Below are 12,893 nucleotides of genomic sequence, written 5' to 3'. Positions count from 1 at the left end.
CACACAGCTAAGTAGGCAGATGAGTATGGACCCAGCAGGATAATCTGCATTTGTCTCCCTGGGTCCATGGTGTGCCTTTCTCTGATCTTAGCCACCCTGGAACCATAACCTTTGGTGGGACATAGTCAGGAGCAGGCAGTGGCAGAACAGGGGCTTGGAAGGGTGTAGGTGGAGCTTTGACCTCTGCTCCTTCCTGCTATGGTGGACTTTGATGCTAGTTGCTCCCTGACAAACAAGCAAACAAAGCAAGGGGTGGGACAGTTGCTTGACCAAGGCCTAAACTAGAGTGTAAGGTTACATTTGAATTCAGGTCCTCTGACATTGCTATCTCCTGCAGACTTGGGCACAACCCTGGGTTCCTGTGGCCTTCGTCTTCGAGCGCCCGTGCCATCCCTTGCTCCCCTCCATCGTGACCATCTTGGTGACTGGTTGTCTTTCCCCTTTCTGCGAGTCTCCCCACCCCAAGGGCCTCATTGCTTCTCAGCTGCAGCACTGGCCTTGGTCAGAGGAAAGGCTTGGGACATCCACGAGGTTTAAGTGGCTGAGGCTTTGGGGACATGAAGATCTTCCAGGTCTTAGCAGTACTCTCTCCAAAGACCACTGAGTGAGCCAGAAGCAACGCTCAGAGGCCAGAGTGGCCCTGGGGGTCCCGTTGCTAGGAGACAAGTTTTTTCAAGGTGCTTCAGAGAGAAGCATGGCTTCTCTGGCTTCATCTCCAGCCCATGCTTGTCATCTTGTTATCAGATTTCAGTCTGTCACCTTGTTGCTGACCAGCAACACCGTGGCAGAGGCCTTGGCAGGATCATGAGTTGGTATGGGTAGGTCAGGACAGTAGTAGAGGTTTAGCCCAGGAGACAGAGACTCCTGATCCTCTCTGGCTTATGTCTCACCATCTTGAAAGGCTACCTACTCCTATCAACACTGTTGTGTGTGGGGGTCTTTTAGGTCATCCAGGCACCTGAGTGTCACCTGCCGCCCTCAGTCTAGCTGAGCTCACAAGCTGGCCATTTCTCACCTAGACGACACCAGCAGCTTTGTCATAGATATCTACCTGCAGCCCTCTCCAGTCACAGGGGCTTTTTAAATTTTAACTTTAAAATATTTTGTTTTTTGAGACAGGGTTTCTTTGTGTAGCCTTGGTTGTCCTAGAACTAGTTACGTAGATGAGGCTAGTCTTGAATTCAGAGATCTGCCTGTCTCTGCCTCCCAAATACTGGTATTAACGGTGTGTGCCACCAATGCCCAGCTTTAGCTTTAATTTTTAACCAGGGTCTCACGTAGCCCAGATTGCTTCACGTCCTACTTAGCTGAGGATGACCTTGACCTTTTGATCCTCCTGCCTCCACCTTCTGAGTGCTGGGATTCCAGGCAGGTGCTGTGCTCTGTTTAGGGAGTGGTAAGGATTAAACTCAGGCCTTTGTGGTACAGAAGCACTATGCTGACTGAGCCCCATCGCCAGACCCTGCCACTGGAGCTGGGAGGTAGCTTCTGAAAACAGCTCTCCACGGAAGGCAGCCTCAGAGTGGCATTCTGCTTCTGCCGCTTGACCGTCTCTTGCCTGCCTCAGCTCCTGCTTTCTGGTCCACACAGAGGCTTCCTTAACCCTGAACACACCACAGTCGCTGGGCATGACACCATGCCCTGTGACTTCCTGAATGTTCCCCTCTTCCTGCAGTGGCAGACAGGCCCCCTTTCCTGAGCTCTGCCAGAGCGAGCCTTCTGTCATCTGATCCTTGGGCCTGTCTGCCCCTTGCCTGGATCATTTTGTGCCAGGAGCAAGAAACCCAGTTATGCTCCTCGGGCTGTGAACAGAAGGTCTGGATACACTTATTCCATCTGGAGGGAGGGTATCATCTCATTGCACGCGGAGGACCATATTCCTGCTCCTTGTGACCTCATCATGTTGGGGCAGACTTTCAGCCTGGCTTCTTGCACCCCTTGGAGATGGCATCACACAGATTTCTAGACTCCTGATGTCTGGCTGCGAATGGCTGGTCTGTGGCTAGGGAGACCAGCTACTGAAGCCAGGTCACAGATTTGCTTACATTACAGACCGCAAACATTCTCTTTTCTCTATGACTGGCCTGGAAGTGCCTTTGAGATGGGGGTTGGGAGAGGAACTGCCAGTCAAGCAAAGGAAACAAGGGGTGTTGGAACAAACTGGTCCCTGGTGGCCCTGCTCTACCAGGAAAAGCGGTGTCACTAAGGTGAAAACACAACCAGCACGTGGAGACAGCTGGACAGTGGGGTCACCCTGCATCCTGGGTGCATCCAGGCTTGATGTGGGTGGAGTTTCATTTGCTGACACATTCCTTCCTCCATCCTCAGGGTGCAGATGGGTCTGCACTTTGTAACAGAAGACAGACAGGTACTCCCTGCTTGTGGTGGGCAGGGCCAGGGCTTGTGTGGTCAAGGTCATGCCCTATGCAGGGTGGTCACCTGGCTGTGTCTGCAGACTTTTTTCCCATTCCCTCTTCTCCCTCTAGTTGCTGCCCTTCCTGATCGAGGTGGCCACCCCTTCTCTCTGTGGCTACATCTGGAGCCAGATACATCTCTTGTTCTTCCAACTCCATTAACTGCTCCAGTGGCCAGGTCATGTGTCCTGGCTTCCTTGCAGGTAAAGTGGTCACCTGATCTGCTTCTGACCAATTAGAGGAAAGGGAGATAGTCCTAGGGCAGGCTGAAAACTGGCTTTCTGGATAAATCTGCGAAGTCTTGTTAATCTTTCTCTCCTCCTGCCCTCTCCCCTTTGCTTCTTCCCCTCCCTGAGGGTGGAGTCCAGGACCCTGTGAATGCTCAGATGGACCAGCCATGTATCTGAGCTGCACCTAGCCTGCTTTCTGGTGTGAGCTCGTCATGTCTGCGCTCACAGTAGCTGCAGAACAGTTGCTACCAGGATGAAAACTCACGCGTCGGTTGAGTGTCAGAGAAAAGACGTTGTAGTACCAGACATCTTGGTGGAGGAAATCAAGAAATCATGATGTAGCTAGGCTGGACGCTCCCTTCCTACTGGCTAGACCTAGTGCCAGAAGGTACTATTCAGACTGCTGGGGGAGAATTGTCACCAACTGTCTTACTCAGCTTAGGACTCTGCGTGCCTTAGTACTGACCAGCCAGGCAGGACGCAAGAGTGGCAAGTCTGTTGTAGGGGTCATCATCTGCTTTCTGATTGGGATGGAGGCCTCCTCCACACGGTAGAATTCAGGTTTGGTACTGTAAATGAAGTCAGCAGTCCATGGCTGGGGAGGTCATAGGTTGTACTATGGAAACTACTGTGGCTTTGCTCAGGGGACGTGCTGTACCTGTCAAATGCCTTCTAAATGAGATGTGCTTGTGCCCATAGACCAGTGCTGCCGTAAGCTCTGCTCAGAGAAGTTTTTTTTTTTCCAGTGGGCAGTGGCAGCTGCAGAGGTTCCTAATTGGTCGGTGCTGAGACCTAAGTGGCTCTGCATGTGCAGCCATAAATGTGACATCATAACATCTCCTGAAATGTCCAGGGAGCATCAGGCAAGAAGGGACAGAGACAGCACGAGAACCTCAGGAAGTGGGAGCGGTGCTGCGGCACCCTGACTCCCGGCCTGATGAGGCTTGTGCACTATGAGTCACAGCAGCTGCAGTTACCTGATGTCAGCATCCTGTCATCGAGTGGGGAAGGGCTCATGGACCCCACACCTTCGGAGGGATGTATGTAGAGCTAGTGGGGAGAAAGAGACATTTTCTTCAGGGGTGGAGCTGCTGGTAAAACGCCCTTGTTTCTGTAAATACAACTCCCAGATGTTCCTGTAAGTGACCCCAGCAAAACTCAATATGCTAGGACACATTCTCTCTCTCTCTCTCTCTCTCTCTCTCTCTCTCTCTCTCTCTCTCTTTCTCTCTCTCTCTCTCTCTCTCTCTCTCTCTCTCTCTCTCTGTGTGTGTGTGTGTGTGAGAGAGAGAGAGAGAGAAGAGAGAGAGAGAGAGAAAGAGAGAGAGAGAAACTAGGAGGGTCATTGGGAAGAGGACCAGTGGGAGGGAGGGGAACAATAAGATTATAAAGGGGAGGGTGTGAATTGGAAGTGCATAAGGTATGAATATGCCAAGATGAAACATTATTCTATATAATTAATATATGCTAGTAAAATATTATGAAAAAGAGCTAAGATCAATCAGAAATGAAAGTTCGGGACAGGGAAGAGAGGGAGGCTGGACAAGATGGACAGTCTAGGGAGAGAACCACCAGCCCCATTAGCCCCAAGTCCAGGAGTTGTATCTGTGAAGCTCTGGAGGCCTTGAGGACCCCGTTTTACAATTCACATGCTCAGAGACTCCAGTGGGGTGGACCCCACCTTCTAGGGGAAGGGCACTCTCCTGAAGGGGCAATAGTCTGACTTCTTGAGTCAGGTCTGGAGAACTTGACATCTGCTGTCCCCAGACACTTCCAAGAGGAACCTGTGGTGCATGTCGGCCCCTCCCTGCCGCCTTGGGAAAACTTTCTTATTCTACTAGTCTCTACACTTGGGAGAATGTTGAACGTGAAGTGAAAGACTTCTACATTCACAACGTCTTTATTAGTCTTGCAAACTTTTTCTATTTTATTAGTTTCAAAGAACCGGGTCTGGTATTTATTATTTCTAGAGCTTTTAAGTTCTTTAATTTATTTATTTGCTTTTATCTCCATGATTGCCTCTCTACAACTTTCTGTGGTTTGTTCTTAACTATCTAAGGTTGAAAGTCTCATCTGTCCCTTTTGTATGAGTGTGAAAGAGTTAGACAAGAAAACCTGGAGCTTGGAGTTTTCTCAGGGAGATGGGTTCCTCTGGAGCCACACTGCTTGGTGTGTGGGGCTCTGTCCTTGCTTGTTGCCTGGAAAGTCTGCTTTTTTGTTTTATTTCTTCCTTGACCTATGTGTTATTTGGAAAAGTCATTTTAAAACCTCTATATTCTTTCTGCTTTTTTTCTAGCATGTGTGTATAAGTGTTTGTGCAAGTATGTATTTATGCATATGACACATGTAGGTACACATGTCTGCACATGTCGGAGGTCAAAGTCAGGTGTCTTCCTTGACTGTTGTCCTGCTTATTCTATCTGTCTGTCTATCTATCTATCTATCTATCTATCTATCTATCTATCTACCTACCTACCTACCTACCTACCTACCTACCTACCTACCTACCTATCATTCTATTTATTTGTATTTTTGTGTGTTTGTGTATGCATGCACACATGTGCACATGCTCATGTACCAAAGCACGTATGTGGAGGACAGAAGACAACTAATTGGAATCGGTTCGCTCCTTTTACCCTCTGGGTCCCAGGGATAGAACTCAGGCTTGTCATTGAGGCAGGGTCTCTCCCTTGAGCCCAGAGGTTGCTGGTTTAGCTAGTGTAGCTAGCCAGCCTGCACTGGGGATCCCTGTCTCTGCCTCCCAAGTGCAGGAATTTACAGACCACACTCACTCAGCATTTCTATGGGTACTAGGAATCCAGGCTCTTTTCCCAACCCATCTTCCTGTTTCTACAAAGTGTTTGCTCCCAGCTTTATCATATTGTGGTTAAGGCTGCGGTCTATGAATGAGCATTTTGAGCCATTTGCTTTTGACATTTCTCCACGGCTGACTGCAGGAAGAACTGGTAAAGATGTTTGGTGGATCTTGTCCAAATGGTACACTCCTGCCTGATGGGTACAATGACAGATGTTGCCTAGTGATCCTGTCTGTTCATCTAGGACTTGTTTTTGCTTGCTTACTATTTTACAAATGAGTATCAGGGAATTAAAATGACTCACCAAAATCAAATCAAATCTCCCAGCCTCTTAAAGTTCTGACATTTGAAGAATGTGTTTTGTTACTGGACAGTTTAAGGTACTGAAGCTGGAGGGGTTTTGTTTCTTTGAGATGGGCTCACACTAGACTGTCCAGGCTGGCCTGGGTCACCTGGTGTGGGGACTTCTCCTGTCACCTCCAAGTACTAGGATTGCAGGAGTGTGACTCCACACCCACGCTGGACCATCTGGGTCAACGAGGGAATCTTTCAGAAATGATTTAAGGCCTGAACTTGGCTGCTCCATGTGGGTTCAGAACTCAGCTCCACCCTATGCCATTTGTGGGGTTCTGTCGGCATCAGCATTATCTATGCAGTGGGGCTGGGCATCTCAGCTTGTGAGGAGGAGCACACTTGTGGGGGAAGCATCTCACACTCGAAGTGGACGTGGGTGTTGGCGTCATCTGTAGACACCATCACACATGTAATGTGTGGGCTGTGCCTGATGCCGACACAGCCCCTGCTTTCCCTTGCTTAGACAAACACGCACTCTCTCAGCGCCCCCTTCTCGGTGTCCCACCAGATGCAGGCTCCTTGCCTCCTTAGTTTTGCCATAGCCACTGGGGCTTTGTGAACAGAGAGGGTTCAGGGGTGGGGAGCTGCACATGACTGTTCCGCTGCGTCTCCCCATCTTTGAGGCTGTTCTTTCCTGGTAGCTGTGCAGTCTGGGGGTGCCCACTTCACCCTGGCTCTCCAGGAACCTCGACCATCTGAGCAGAGGGGCTGTTCCCAGTTGGGATGGGGAGAGTGAGGAGTTACACAAAGAAAGTTCTAAAGAGCAAACGTCTGGGGGAGGCACGAGTGGAGTGGGAAGAGTGGCCAGCAAACCGTGGGTGAGTGGAGTTACACTGAGGAGGCTTCCAGGCAACAGGGATGGCGGGGACCCTGAGTGTGAACAAGGAGGTGTTGAGGCCCAGTGGGAGTAGCAGCCTCAGTGAGGGCCTTGGTCTCAAAGGCTGTTGTAAGCACACTAGAGGTACGGGCTGAGGGGGGCTTTTAAACCCTTTTCTCACGGAGTGGGAACCCAGAGCGTCTCTTTCAGAGATGTGGGAATTGTTTCCTTTTCTCTAGATGGTGCTGCCAACACAAAGGGCATGCCTCTGTGCCCATGCTTTGGGCCCCTCTACTGCCAGTCCCCGCTTCTTTCTTGTCTGCGGGACTCCGATGCCTGGACAAGCTGATAGGGCCTCTGTTCTGCACCTGTCAGACCGCGGCCGCCTGCTACCGCTTATCCTCTTATCCACAGCGCTAGTGCCGGGTTGCTTCTTTTGGAAAAAGCAATTTATTTTCTAATTACAAAAGACGATGGGCCTGAACAAAAGAAAGGCAGCCCGTAGCCCAGTCAGCAGGCTGAGCAGGAGCGACTGAGGTGTAGAAAGCAGGGAAGCCAAGGGTTCTTTGAGCCTCCATCTGGCAGGCAGGAGATGAGGTCTGAGTCCTGCCCCTCATGAGTGGCTAGGGACTGTGTAGGAATATTTACGCCAGGGAGTGGGGCCAGGCCTGTGGCACTGCCCAGCTGTGGATCTCCAACAGCCAAGGCACCAGTCTTGGGAAACACCTCATCTCTTCTCATTTTGAATCTTTTGTTTTACGTGTGGGACTGTTTCGCCTGTATTTATGATATCTGTGTATCACGTGTGTGTCTGGTACTCTGGGGACTAGAAAAGGGTATCAGATCCCTTGGAATGTGAGTTACAGGTGATTGTGAGCTGCCATGTAGGTGCTGGGAACTGAACCTGGGTCTTTTGGGAGAGCAGTAATGCTCTTAGCCACTGAGCCATCCCTCCGGCCCCTACCCTGTTTCTTGTCAAGTTCTCTCAATCTCTCCTGTTCTATTTTCTCCCCAAATACACACTCCCAAGGGCAGGTGCCATCTGTCAGTTTAGGGAGTTATTTGGGTAGGAACCAGTTCAAACTGGCTTTAGAAGCACCATGGGAAGGGAGCAGGTACTGTAGGCTCCAGGGCTCAAACCGGATTCTGATTATCAGCATAGCTTTGCTCTGAAACTCTACTTCCCCTGGGCTTCATCCATGCATCCATCCCTCCATCCATCTGCTATGTGCCATGATGTTCTACATGGCCATGGTTTTTGGGGGAATGAGTAAGTCTAATCATATTGTAAGCAAAATAAAAGAGTAAACAGGGAAGCAGATAGAGAGTAAAATGGCCATCAGATGCGGTGATCAGAAGGTCCGGCTGGAAGCAGAGGCAGTCAACTGGAGTTCCTGTTGAATGAGTCTTGGTAGAGGGTCCTCTCCATGGCTGACCTTGTAGCTTCTGGGTCCCGCCACAGGTGCTTTTATACTATGGGAGAAACAATAGTAACCTCAGGTGGAAATGGTTGACCATCTAGCTGTTCTCAAAGACACGACATTTTTAATATCCTCAGCTGCTCGATGACTTCTCTCTTTGTTTCAGAGATAAAGATCAGCCTGACCCAGGCCGACAGGCAGTCTAGGAGGACACGTGACATAAACATGTTTGGGTCTAAAGTGGGGAGGGACCAACCCTTCTTCCAGAGTCACTTCTCAAATAGCATGCAACACTTTACCTTTACCAATATCTTACACCATCCATCCATCCGTCTGTCCATCCATCCATCCACCCACTCACCCACCCACCCATCCATCCATCCCATCCATCCATCCCATCCATCCATCCATCCATCCATCCATCCATCCATCCATCCATCCATCCAACCAACCACAGGAGTCATGAAGATAGCAGATCCAGCATACAGCTCACAGACAGGTGAGGGATGAACCACCCCGCACAGGGAGGGAAGACAACAGGAAGTTCTCAGGTCTCCAGGACTGCTACAGCAGCAGAAACCACCTTGTTGAAGACACAACCTTTCCCCGGTGGCTCAGACCATGTGAAAATGATTGTGAAAGACAGAGGCTTGGTCAGAGAAGCCTGCTTTGTGGCTGCGAGAATACTCTGTGGCGGCCAAGGCTGTCACTTCTCTCTGTGTCCTTCCATATCCTCCTCCTGACTTCCACAGGGTGACTCAAGGCCCTCTTTCATGCATGCCCTACCTCAGAGTTCCTTGTGGGGACCCAAGTCTGCTAGGGATGCTGCTGGGCCTTTGCCAGCGTACACTGCTCAGTGACCTCAAAAGGAAAGAACTGTCTCAAAGGTGCCCAGATCTTGGGGGGGGGGGTCAGACTCATTTCTGATTAGCTCTATTTTGCTCCATGAATCAATCACTGAGGAGAGGGAGATCCAGGAATCTCATTGGCTGATTCTGGGGCTCTAGTCACTCCACAGCTAGGGATTTTTTTCAGTCTGTGTGTGTGTGTGTGTGTGTGTGTGTGTGTATGCTTGCGCACACGCACGTGTGAACCACATGTTTTCACAGGATGTGAGCATGGCTGGTAGTTAGGAGGGCAGTCGTCCATCCCACTGGAGGCAGACTCTGTACCACCTGCCAGAGGCCACAGCTTTTCCAATTAGTCACCTGGGTGACACACTCCAAATCAAAGTGGACACTCCAAATGAGTCAATCAATAGCTCCATTTTCCCTTGCTGCCTGGATGGGGAAAGAGTGCTAACGCATGAAGTCAGCCTCCCCTCTCTCTCTCTCTCTCTCTCTCTCTCTCTCTCTCTCTCTAAGAAGAATTTCTCAGCTGTCTTGAACAGTTTCTCTTCTTTCCAGCTCTGCTTTGGGGTGTTTTAGAAAGCCCCTGTGGGGCAGTCTGAGTGCCTCCATTACCTGGGTACTAGGTAAAGATATTTCATGGGTAGAGTGCTTGCCTACCATATACAAAGACCTGAGTTTGATTCCCTAACGTAAACTGGGCATGGTACACACCTATAATCCCAGAAATCGGAGGTAGCAGAGGAGGGTCAGAAGTTCAAGGTCATCCCCAGCAGCAGACTAATGCCAACCTGGAAGAGAATGGAAGCAGAGGTGTGTTTACCTCTGCCTCAAAAGGAGGGTGTTCCACTTTGCAAGGACAGGACCCTGTATCCCCTGAAACCCAGGGCTTTCCCCTATAGGCCTTCCCCCCTTGCTTCTGAACGACCCATCTACCCTCTGTCCCCAGGCTAGCTCACCTTTCTCTTCATCCCAGAGGCAGGACATCTATCAGGAGCCACCTCACTCCATCCCTTTCTCTCCCTCTCCTCCCAATCTCCACCTCTGTCTGCCTCATGAGGTCCCCTGATGGCCATCTATCCCAGTAAGCTACCATCTGGCTCAGTATCCTCCCCACATTTCCTCCTTCCCCATGTCCCTCCCAGACAACCTTAGCTATCAGGTGACCCAGGACTATAGCCAAGTAAGTCCGCAGCACACTGGCCTGCTGGGAAGCGGCCCAGGAATCCCCTACCTGGCCACGAGTGCCTGTCCCATCCTGCTGGCCCTGCCCCCTGCCTAATTAACGCCCCTGGAACAGCCAGCTGTTTCTTCTCTCTATTTCATCCCAACATTTTTCATTTTTAATCCACCAAGGAGATCTCCTGAAGGCTTTGAAGTCTCTGGGCGCACGAATGAAGATGTCACCCTGGTATACGTGTTGTGTTTCCTAATGAGAAGAGGTTTGATGTGGTGCTGAGGCGAGGGAAGCACTCCCCACTGCCCCTCTGTATGGGTGGTGCTCCCACACCAGTACTCCCCAGCTGCCCCTCTGCATGGGTGATTCTCTCACGCCAGCACTCCCCACTACCTCTCTGTATGGGTGATGCACTCCCCGGCTGCCCCTCTGGATGGGTGATGCTACCATGTCATCATTCCCTGGCTGCCCCTCTGCATGGGTGCTGCTACCACACCAATACTCCCCGGCTGCCTCTCTGCATGGGTGGTGCTCCCACACCAATACTCCCCGGCTGCCCCTCTGCATGGGTGATGCTCCCATGCCAGTTCCACCATCTCTGGTCAGGACTCCATACCTGGTGACCAGGTCCAGGGACCCTGAGGGAGCAGAGGAGGAGCATTCTGCAGGTCAGGGGAGGGCCAGGGAGAAGAAGGATCCTGTGCAAGGGCCAACAGGACAAGACCCTTCAGGGAGGAAGGGGGAAGCTTCTGAGGAGCAGCCGGGGTTCCTAATGCAGCCCATGTTCCCGCTGCTCTGGCCTGCCAGATCCCCCACACCTGCTTCTGTGTCCCAGGACAAGGTGCTGTGAAAGTAGATGACCATAGACCAACCTCCCCACATCTTGTGGGGACCCTACTCAATGCCACCCTTCTCAGTGGTCAAGGTCAGAGGCCCTTCTGGTCTTCCATTTCTTTGTCTGGGAGATGGGGCTGGTTTGCCAGACCCATGGCAACCCAAGTTCTGGGGGTTAGGATATACCCTTGGTCAGATCTGACCAGGGTTCTGGAATACTTGGGGCACCCCCTTCCTGACACTGTTGCTTTGCTGTTTCAGCTTAGCTGTCATGGTGCAGTGACCCCCTGGGTATCACTGAGGAGGGGCATATGGAGCCTTTGAAAAAGCCTCTCTCGGGTGATAGGGAAGTTCAGCCAATCACATTCTGTTTAGGGTGTGTCCCCCTAAGGCCCCAAAAACCAGATAAAAGATCCAGGTGCGCTCACCTCGCTCTATTTTGTTCCCTGCCCTCCTGATTTTCGTTGGATCCTTGGTTGTGTAAGTTTCCTTTCTCCCCAATTATTAAATGTTTTAAATTGAGCTGGTCTGGTTAATTCTAACTACCGATCGACCACACCCTGTCATTCCGGGATAACCCTGTTGACTCTGGACACCTCTGGCACCCAATGCCTTCAACCCTGCCATCTGGGCCCTAATCACTCCTTTCTGCTTAATGCCACCTTCAGTGAGTACTTACTGTCAGTCCAGACCCTTTTCTTTCCTCTTTTTTTCATTTTCTTGCTATTTACTTTTTTAAACTTTCTTTTTATTCTTTCTTGCTGTCTCTCCCACCATTCATCTCCATCTCCTTCATCTCCCTGTCCCTTCATATCTGCCCTCCGCCCTCCCCCAAAGCTAAACTAAAATAAAATGTAAGAGAAAAAAAGGAAAAGAGAGAGAGAAAGGAAAAACAATCTCATCATGGGAGCTGCAGTGTGACACAGTGAGTCACGCAGTAACCCCTGTGTCCAGACGTCTTTACTTACAAGTGTTCATTGCAGAGTCACTGGGCTGGTTCGAGGCCTCACAGGGACTCCTCTTGGATATCCCGTTGTTCTGTATTGTGGGAGATCCTGCAGCTTTGGTTTGCAAGATGGGTCCCTTCATGTGTGCTTCAGCAGATCACAGATGGGATGAATGTTGGGGTGGGCCAATTCATAACTCTGGTTCTGGGTCAGGTTCTTTTCTTGGGGAACTTGGTTGCCATAACAACAACCCAAAAGGTAGATAGTAGACGTGACCTCAGAAGTTGAAAGGAAGGCCAGAGGACTGGAGTCATTCCTGTGGCCACGGGGTAGCTTGTCAGGGATGAAGTCACTATCAGACACACGGTATCCCAGCTGAACTCTGGAGTCCAGGATCCTCCAGGCTGTGTCTCTGACATACAGTGGCCTCCTATTTGACAGCACGGCTGAGTCCTCATTGCCTACTGGGTGCTTCTGTTTTGGGGTGGAGCAACTTCCTGAAGGGCCAACAGACAACAAAGGCTGGTCTCATCCCATAACTACTGAATCGGCCTCACAGGATCCTGGATGACCACTGCTTGGGACATATGGGTTAGAAGAGCAGTCTTTTGGGGGGACTGACAGACTTCCTGCAAGGTGCTAGAGACTTGAGACTGGAGACAGCTTAGAAGGAGAGGCTTTGGGCAGGACAAACTCCTAGGGAGGCCTTTCTCTGTGGGGTTCCAGTCAGCCTTGGTCTCTCACAGGAACCCACAGTACCCCAAACATTCTATCCATCTGGCTTTCCCCAGGTACTTCCTTTTGGTTTCACAAGCCCTCTCAAGGGTCATTTCTGTCACATGTCATAGAGGCTGAGTTCAAGAGAGGTTGGGACAAACAGGGCTGAGACATCGTCCCCCAACCCCCGCCCCGTTTCTTGGTCTTCGAACAAGCAATTTGGGCTGGAGCACTGCTCAAGAGCTCCCATTCTGGGGAGAGGTGTACATCAGAGACGGCTCGTATGAACCTCAAGAGCCCCTGCCGGTGTTTTCCTGA

Source organism: Arvicola amphibius, chromosome 2, assembly GCF_903992535.2.
Source record: "Arvicola amphibius chromosome 2, mArvAmp1.2, whole genome shotgun sequence".
In the NCBI taxonomy this organism is placed as follows: Eukaryota; Metazoa; Chordata; class Mammalia; order Rodentia; family Cricetidae; genus Arvicola; species Arvicola amphibius.
This window is presented reverse-complemented; position numbering follows the sequence as displayed.